Genomic DNA, 10,715 nt, shown 5'->3' with positions numbered 1-10,715 from the left:
ATAGTTTTCGAGTAATTAATTATTTTGTCTGAGCAAATAAGCGCTCGGGTTAGCGCGCGACCGTGATACACGCGAATCGCAGCTCGCTGCATCCCTCCGCTTATAGCTACGCTGTATCTCGTAGCCATAGTTATACCCAATCGAGAATATGTGGGCATATATCAAGCACAAGCTTCGTGGAAGAAAAATATTCACTTTGAAGCAGTTAACTCGAGAAATTCGTCACACACATTTGAAGGTCCTTACCGCATGAATACACCGTCAACTTGGTCGAAAGCATGCCTCGAAGCTGCCAGGCAATTCGACGTCTGGTGACTGGACCTATTATTAATATAATTGCATCTTTGTTTGGATCGAGTACAAAGTATCCATATATTTGAAAATTGTATTAAATAATTTTTTCTACAAATTAACCCGCACACACTCTTAATTGACAGACTGTATATCTTTGTAATTAGCTCATCAAGACCTTTAATTTGGTGTCCATTTTAAGTACATTTTTCACTGCCCAGAAATGGGACATATGGACCAATGGTATCACTCTTTGAAATGTAAAATCTAAAGTTTTACTTTTGAAGTTCTTCTTTCATTTATAAAAATATAGAATTGTTTTTCAAATTTTTCGTTAAGGAAGCAAACAAAGGAATGTGCGGTACATACAATCTGTAGAATTTTTGTATCAAATAAGTATTTACGCCAACTGACCAAAGAGACCAGAATGTTAAGTTTAAAATGTTCTATCTTTTTCGTTACATATTGAACAATGCTCCAATTCATTATTAAACGTATTTTCAGTGTGTGTATTACAAATACGTATACAAGAAATACAAAAAAGATAATATGATCGCCTCTACGTTATCGACATTTTTCGAGTTCGTCATCCATTTCAACATTCTCTTAAGAGCATCTTAAGAGAAAGAGCACCTTAGAATTATTAAATTGCTAGTGTACGTGTTGTCGGTTTAAACATTTTCGACTCATATGGTTTCTAAACGAACAACGCTTATCGCCGAAGAACTTTAATAAGTGCAAATAAATACAACGCAAATTTGCAGATAATATCGGAAAGTCGTCGATATTGTTCGAGGTCAGCACTTTAGCGTTTAGCACTAATGTGCCATAGCGCACTTCGATGCCAATTGTGAAGGAAACGAATGCGAGTTCTCAATTCCCAATTTACTCGTGCAGTCGATGTTAAAAAAATGTACGGCACGAATTCGCCGTGAGATGCCGTAGATATAACGTGCGCAGTATTTAAAACAGAAATTCAGGTCGGTGGACCTTCCGGCCGGCACGGAATAGGGACGTCGATCAATACGTTCGTGCCGTAGTGACTATTTTTGATTCGTTGTAAGTTATTAATAGCGACTGCCGCTTATCGGCATTAATTTGATTAACTCTCCCGATAGTATCTACGTAAATTGGGGTCGATCGCCAGTAATGTTCACGCGAAGCTTTATTCTCCTCGCATTCGGGGGTAATAAACGAGGTCTGTAATGAGCCGCGCTTTCTGCAGTTGTCAATTAATTGCTATATAGAGATTTCTCAAGATTTTCAGATACAGCATAGATGCCGAATGCTCAAATTTGTCTCGAAATGTTTATGTTACTACGATCTATACCAATAAGAAATCTCATTTTTGCCCCAAACATGTGTGGGTTCTCTGTCTAAAATCGAAGCAAAAATTATAGAAACTTACGCTTTTGTTTCACTATATATTTTTTTATTATATCAAATAGAGAATTTCACTTTTATACCAATTATTGCATTAAAAAAGTACAAAATGAAATATTTTTAGAACACTGCGTATTTTACTGAATAATGAAATTTTTTGGAAAATCAATATATGTTTCGTTAATTTTTCTAATATAACATGAAGATCAGAAAGAACAGAACAGATTAGAACAGAACAGAAAAATGTTGGGTTTTCCATTTTGAGAATCACATATTTAGAAACTACATTTCTAGTATCTAATATCTAGCATAGATTCCGATCAGTTTATTCAAACTTGATTCAAATAGATATATTATATCGCAATATTAATTGAAACTTCTATTCTTATTCTAACTATAGAAAATTCTCTAGATTAAATTGAAATTTATTCCAATTTCTCGAATAATTAAAGTTAGATTTTAAGTAGGAAAACTAGAAGAAAAGTTGTGTAGAAAGAGAGGGAGGAAAAGACACACACAGTGTGATACACACGTACTATTTAGAGTATGTGTGCGTGCTACAGATATTAACTAAAATACATAATATTTACAACCATGAGACTGAAAACACAAGAAAGCTCTTATATCTCCTGTTATTCTCTTCCTCTCCTCTTTCTCCTTCCCCTTCTAGTTTCCTTTTATTTCTTTGTTCTCTCTCTCTTTCTTTGTCGTTCTCTCTTGCTCTCTTTCCATATACTATTTCCACATTTCCAATCTCTACTTCCAATCTTAATTTTCCTTTTTTCTCCACTCTGGATCACCTGCATTCCTAAATCACTTCCATTCCTGAACCGTCATTTCTGGGTTACCTCCATTTCTGTGATGCGATCCTGTAACTCTTAACGATAGTGTCATTATCGTTATGTTATCCTTGCGCAGATATAATATATAATAGAAAAGCCGCGCAACGACAACATAACGATAACTGTCGTTAAGAATTATAGGATTGCACCATTGGACCGCCTCCGTTTTTGGATCGCTTCCATTCCTGGATCCATTTCGAATTTGCGCGGAACGTCGAATGTTCTGGAATTCGCGGGTTGGCGAACTTTCGCTATGAATATATTCTTGAGCGCGTTTATCAGTGCGCGAACGTAAATACTGATTATATAATGACATATGTGCTTGCCGAGAAAGTTTTGCGAAATTAACTGATAGACACGATGATTTACGGGGCTCCTGAGGAAACTCGCGGCGCGCGAGAGACGCGGCAGACGCGTCGGATCGATTGTCTCCCGAGTCGTGAGGAAAGTCGTGTGGTCGTATATCCTTCGCGAAATTTTCCATTGTCGGCGCCGGCGGCCGGGAATTCGCGCCGATATTATGCGCGCTTTTTTCCGGTTTTTCTGTCGCCCTCGAATCGACGTCAATTATCTCATTATAATGCATAACTTTGTACGGAGCATTATGCACAGCTATTTCCCCGGGTTATCATTGAGGGTGTATCATGCGCCTTGCATTCGTCACAAAGGCAAGAAGATGTATTCGCAATGCACCGGATCGCCGGCTTATGCGTCGCGCATTAAGTGGGGAATTATTATTAATGGCTCATTGTTACGACAACGCACAAATCATTTTTTTTTGCACGCGATGTTCGTTTAACCCACTTCTCATTGGTCTCATTATCATTATCATCCTTTTCATTTGTCTGGATAACGATGTTGTTTGCCTGAACATAGTTTATATGATATTTTTAGTGCAACAATAAATATGCGAGTGTCTTAAATATATTTGGAATTCTTAATGAGGTTGTAAAACAAAATGTGTTTGTTAAGAAAATTCATTAAAACTTGCACTACATATAAATTGGACTGTTATCTAATTGTTCGTGCAATTAGAAAAAATTCATCATTTCTTCCAGAAATCTTAAAGATATCTTAACATGTTGCATAAGATGATTTAGATCCTTAAAAGACATCTTTTCAAAAAATGCAAGGCGTTTTGAGACATGGCAAGATATCTTTTAGTAATTTAAAAGATATCTTTTTGTCTATTTGAAAATTGTTTTCAGTAATTTTAGATGAAACAATCTTTATATTTGTCAGCAATCAGCTACTAGAAACAATTGTTACTAGTTATATAGTTGCTGGTGTATAAACTTTTAAATAAAATAATTACATCAATAACTATCAAGAGTATTAGGAAATATATTTCTTTCTTGCTCTCTCTCTCTCTCTTCCTCTCTCTCTTATAATGTACATAGGCCGCATGATACGTAGGTTTTTGCTCAGGAAGTATCGGACTACCTCTCTTATAATGTATATATACAGGATGTCCGAAACCTTTCTTGACACAAATCGTAGGAAAGTAGAATAAATTAAACGGAACAGAAAAGTCAAATACCATTTTGCGAAATTCGCAATAGTTTTCGAATAATTAATTATTTTGTCTGAGCAAATAAACACTTATGGCGTTTTACGTGTTTATCTGACAAAACTCTAATGTCAACTGAATATTTCTTGATAATGCATAAAGAGCAAAAGTTCCCTCTATCCACTCACGAAAGAATTAGGATGATACTTTTTACCGACTCCTAGTTATGCCGCACACGCTCTTGACAGACTGTAAGTTTTAGAGCCGCCTAGTGTACCGTTCCAACACTACGATCCAAAAATGTCCCAAATTTTAGGTTACTTTCAAACTGATGTTTCTTCAGCAAAACTTAAATTTTTAAAATTCAAAATGCTACATTTAATAAAATTAAATGAAGAATTTAATGGTATAAATTTTATGTTCCAAACTGACTAACAGTAGAAAATTCTAATTGGAACATCAACTTTCCGTTGATTTTGGAACATTAAGGTGCATAGGAAAATGCACCTTAACCTACTCAAAAACATTAGAAATATTCAAATTGTTTTTGCTTAACTATATTAAAAACTAAATCAAACAAAATTCAACTTGTAGGATTTTGAATTTTTAAAATCTACACAATTTTGCTAAAGAAACATAAAGAAAGTAGCCTAAAATTTGAAATCTTTTTGGACCGTAGTGTTGGAACGATACACTGGGCGGCTCTAAAACTTATATCTTTGTAACCAGCTCATCAAGGCCTTTAATTTGATACCTATTTTAATAGTTTTTTACTGCTCAGAAACGAGGCACATATTGGCGTCAGTCTTTTAATTCTGTATAACCAATACGACGTAAACTTTGCAGAAAAATGTCAGTATTTTGTTGGTAAAATTTTCAGCTTCAGCATCTTAAGAAAGTACCAAAATGAATGGCAAACTTTAAAAGTATCGATAACGTAGAAATGTCTTTGAAACGTTATGATAAATGATAACACAAAATCACGTTACCTTTTTTATATTTCTTCTGCATAAAAATCTTACATAAGTTGTGCTGCTTTGTTTTATTATATTTGACAGAAAATCTAATCATGCATATGTTATAATCTTTCTGCACACACGTATATTTTTATGCTTCTAAATTTAGTTGTAAAGGTATAACAATGTTTTTTGAAATTTTCCTAAGCGAAACAAATACACTTTCGGAATATGGAAGCTGAGAACTTTTGTATCAGGCAAATATTTACGCTAACTGACAGTTCAAGATGTTAATTTTTTCATTTCTTATTGGTTTCGTCACATATCGGGTAATACATTAATTCATTTTTACACGTACTTTCATTATGCAAAAGCATTTGTAATTCTATACAACCGTTACGGCGTAAATTTACAAAAAGAAGTCAGTATTGTGTCGATAAATTTTTCTATTATGGCATCCTCTTCACGCCTCGGAATTACAAAGCTTTATATTTTGGTTGATTTTCAGTTACTATACCTTACAAAATACTTTCATTCATTCATCCTATTGTAGAAGACAATATCTTGTCCGTAGACAACGTCTTATTTATAGATAACGGAGAAAAACTCTGTGACTTTTGATCATGCGCAGAGGAAAAATGCAAGAAGGAATTCGCACGCCAAAGTACGAGCAAAGAGCGAACAGGACGAGAAGGACACTTCACGCACGCATCGAGAGTGCGATGAAACCTAGTCGCGTGTAGGCTTGCCGGCGATACGATATATACCAGATGTGGGAGCACTGAATGGGCGCGCTCGAGAATGAGATTTGATAAACAGACGTAGGCGTCGGGACGTCCGTGCACCTTGATGAACTTCCTGTCTGCCAGCCAACCGGCGGATGTAGCCTCGAATGAGAAGCTTACTCGGATGGAGATTACCGCAAAATCGACACGATGAAACGTGCAATTAATCTTCTCAGAAAAGAAGAAGGGAAATTAAGTCTTTAATCAATTCTTTTCCCTGTTTATTTTTTTTTTATTTTGTTTTATGTTGTTTTATTATATTTGTACAAAAGGTGACTAGTTCCGAAAAGATCCAAATCTCATGAAATTTGGGGAAACAGTTCTAAATACTCTTAACTAATTTATCTAAAAAGTTTTTTGTCGTAATTAAAAGTTAACGGCACAAAAGAAAAATTAATATCTGCTTGAAGCTACTCAAATTAACAATCATTGTTTCATACGTAAGCAAAGATAAATAATTTGGCTAGAAGAATTTTAAAATCTTGAATTTCGACAGTATTATAATTTGATTGGCATATTATAATAATCTCGTAAAAAGTACAATATGATTATTTTAATAATAATGATTTCTTCTTCCGACATTTAAAACGTCATATTCTCAATCTAATGTTTTGTGCTTTCCATTCCTAAAAATTATTTTTAATAAGAAAAATATATTTTCCTTTGTTGAGTCACGTATAAAATGTATTGCTGTGACTAACTTATTTCCGTTTAATGTTTTATGTAATCTTACTTTAAAATTTACGTGTCAAAAATAAATATATTTTCAAAACACGAATGTTATTTTTGTGTAAAATAACATTAAAATAATAGTTGTACTTATAGCAGTGATGTAGATTAGGATAAGGTGTGTTAGGATTAAACTTTGCAAGAAAGGGTAGCTCCCTTTCCCTCATACATGCACTAATTATTATTTTGGATCTATGAAGTACATTATTTAAACTTATTTAAATCTTTCATATATATATTTTTACGAAACAAATATATGTATATCATCCTTAGCAATCTCGTATAAAAGTCTTTATGCTAATCTGTAAAATGACCATTTTTAATATATAGTAAACTCATTAACTTAGAAAGGAGAAAAATTTGAATAAGAATAGTGATAAATAAATGTTGCGTTTATGTATACGAGCTCCAAGTTATTTGCATCATTGTTATGAAGAATGCAGAAACATAAACGTTTTAAATTTAAATATGCTTTCATGTATTTGGTATAGTATAGTCTGTAAAAACTTTTGGAAAGAATTATATTTATTATTTTAACGTTATCTCAGTTAATTTTCAACTGCGCCAAGAAAATCCTTTAAATATGTTTATTTCAAAATGTTTGAAACCACTTCACTGAATTTTATAAGAATCGGAAGATGCACCTTTTTGTAACAACATTTCAAAAGTTTCGTCATTTTATCGAATTTAATTAAAAGCTGGTGATCTGCGGTGATCTAGCAGGAAAAGGTCAAAAGTATAAAACGTTTAAAAAAAATAGGGAACAAAAACGAGATAATTAAAGAGAAAACGTTTTACCTAAGGAGAGAGACTCATTATCGTAAAACCTCTACATAACTGGTTGCCAAACCGAAAGACACACGTGCTAGTCTACGCGTCATCCTTCTGCCTTTTTCTTGTACATGTTCCGCGCTTGTATGTGATTCTATTTTTGCAGACGTAGATTTCCCGCTAATAACTCAGACAATGACACACCATTGTGGGCGCCAGTTTTCTCGCGGCGGAAATCTCCATTCGCGAGACCATTGGCGTAGGCAAGTCTGCACATTCCTCGCGACGAGATGTAGCATGTACATCGACGCTACTACGTATTTTATCTACCAATTTTAGCCAAATCTACACAAAAGAAATAAAGAAAAACTGAGGGATTATTATAATAACAACAAGACAATTGTGTGTATATGTTTGTATGAATATCTTCCCAATATAATAAATATATAACAAAAAAAAGACATGGTTCAATATTAAGCTAAAAATATATGCTCCAAATATACAAAATATTTTTCAAAAATTCTCTAACAAATTATCGTCCTTATCAACTTTCAATTCTCGATGTTTGCAGTGTCCAACATCAAGTATCTTGTAATTACCAATCAAATTAAATTTTTATTAAAGTATATACTTGTATTCTTAATTATAGTATAAATTATACTGTATAGGTTAACCTCAGTCTGACGCATTCTGGGTCATTTTTGACTCTACGCAAATTTAATTTTAAATTATCGCAAATCAGTAGAATGAAGATTTGCACACTAAAAAAAGTTATAGTTGATGGCAATATGAGGCTTAAAAATTACTGAACTATTTTAATCGCCTATTTCATATAACACAAAAATAAAATGATTACAAGGTCGTTTTTAATCTCAATATTAGATTATATATGTGATATCAAAATATAAAATAAAGATATAAAAATAAAGACTATGTTTTATTATATTTCAGTTTTTTCTTTATATTATATATAATATATAACAAATTTTACGTAACTAGCTTTATTTTTGGTTATATTATACATGATCAAAATATCTATATTATCAAATTTAAATCACAAACAAGAAACGGAAGTGTAACTAATCTTTATAATAATGTTAGTGAAATTCGGATTATAATAGATTAGCCGCAAAAACTTGAAATGATTTATGATTTCATTCCCCTCTTTTAACTGAAAAATTATGTGTTTTCATATACTTTAATAACATTTTCTTTTTTTAAGAATCATTCATAACAATGATGCAAATGACTTGGAGCTTGTATACATAAACGTAACATTTATTATTATTGTTGTTCAAATTTTTCACCTTTCTAAATTAATGAGTCTACTATACATTAAAAATGGTCATTTTACAGGTTAGCAAAGACTGTTATGCGAAATTTCTAAGGATGATATACATATATCCGTTTAGCAAAAAATATGTATAAAAAATTGAAATAAGTTTAAATAACATATTTCATAAATCCAAAGCAATAATCAGTACACGTATGAAGGAAAGGGAGTTACCCCTTCTTGCAAAGTTTAATCCTAACACACCTTATCCTAACCTATATAGCTTCTATAAGTACAACTATTATTTTTCAAGTATTGGTTTAAGAAAATTCTAGAGCATTAATTTCTGAAAAGTTCAAATAAAGGTTTAAAAAAATCCTAGAGCGTTAAGTTTATTTTTAGAAAAATTATAAATTTTTGTATAAACTCGCATTTCTCTTTATATTTGCACTAAAATGAAATACCTAAGTGAATATTTGCGGTAATTTCTGTACATATAATTTTATTCTACAGACTTGAAAGTATATTTAATATTTTTATAGACGTTTACTCTAGCGCTTTTATAAAATGTAAATAAAGGAGGGTGAAAACTACTCCTGCGCCAGATTGAGATGCTCGGAACGTATACGCCATATAAAAGTTAATATTTCAAAAATACCTTTTTCATAGAAAAACCGCCTTCCCCCGCATATGCCATTGAATGTACATGATGCAAGATATTATTTCGCAATTCGCTGTACACGCGTGCGTATCGTATTCGCGTATCGGTATCGCAATACTCGTTTGGCATGTCGCGTCGCGTCGCATATTAACGTTAAACGGCGCCTGACACTTCTGCACACGACAGCTTGCTCCAAAACTACTACGTATTGCATCATCACCATTATCATCATCATCATTATCATCATCATCATCGATGATGGGATATCGAGACACTTCGATCATGTTGTGCCGCACCATCAAGTCTCTTCGGTAGCCGGGAAGTTACGAGGAGATAACAAAAGAATTCATATGCGCATTGCCCGTTGTGTCGCGCATGGAAAAAAAGGTAGTGTGCTATTTGCGCCGATAAGAGATTATCGTTACATGTTTTCACAATACAAAAGCGTCGGAAGTTACTTGACACTCCGCGCACAATGACTCACATGCGCGCGATTGCACATTTGTTGCGTCGTGCGTGACGTCGGCAGGATTATGTGCTTTTTTGCAATTCGCTTGCGCAACGCCTTCCTGCTATCTCACGCCGACGAGAGACACACGAGTGATCCGAATCACAACAAACGATCTTCGATTTCGACTTTACATCATTTACACAGCGGAAAATTGTCATTAAAACTCCCCTGCTTTCTTCATCTCTGCGTGCAAAAGAGGTAAAAGCGCACCCTTCTGCCCAATTAGTACGGTATTGCGCGCGATGATGCAATTTCTTCCCAACATCTCATGTCGCATGTACGACCCGAAGGGAAAGCGCAAAATGTTTATTACAATAGTAATTTCGACTTGGAAATCTCAGCCAAGATGGAAACTGATAACTACGTGAATATCGCGCGTGTGCGCAGGCATTATTTAAACGGCATATTTTCAGCTGCTCCTGGCGAATGCCGGAATAGTTTGGTGCCGCAATAAATTTGTCGGTGGTTCTCTCACACGCGTGAGATCTCGCGTATCGCGCTGTTGAAATTCAAGCGCGCGAATTTGCTGAGCGGAAGTCACGCGTAAGCGAGACTATTAATAACAATGCAAAACAATGCAAAATCAGCGAATGCGGATTTTAATTATATACGCTAAAAAGCGTAATTGTTATATCTATTTCAGACACGCGCACCACACAATGACCCTAAACGTTATTGTTATACATTTCCGGATAACAAAAAGAAGCAATTTTCTCTCATGATAGCATCGGTGATTCAGCATCGGTGATCAATCTGTTCAAATAATTTGCGAATGAATCAGTCGAGATGATTATCAGGAAATATCACGGTTTCGCTATTGCTTCGTTCTACAGTCGCATTACGTGTCTAAAACAAGTCACGCATCATATTCTTCGGCAGTAAAAAAGAAGGAAAGAACTCTGAAGTTATTAAGCGAATCATCTGTGTCGCGTTCCATGAAAAGTCGCGAAAGAGATCGTATCGTGTCGCGCTCGAGCACGCAAATTGGCCATTTAGCGTTTGC

The sequence above is a fragment of the Odontomachus brunneus genome, unplaced genomic scaffold (genome assembly GCF_010583005.1).
Source record: "Odontomachus brunneus isolate Ranch 3 - 2012 unplaced genomic scaffold, Obru_v1 Obru_scaffold_001, whole genome shotgun sequence".
In the NCBI taxonomy this organism is placed as follows: Eukaryota; Metazoa; Arthropoda; class Insecta; order Hymenoptera; family Formicidae; genus Odontomachus; species Odontomachus brunneus.
This window is presented reverse-complemented; position numbering follows the sequence as displayed.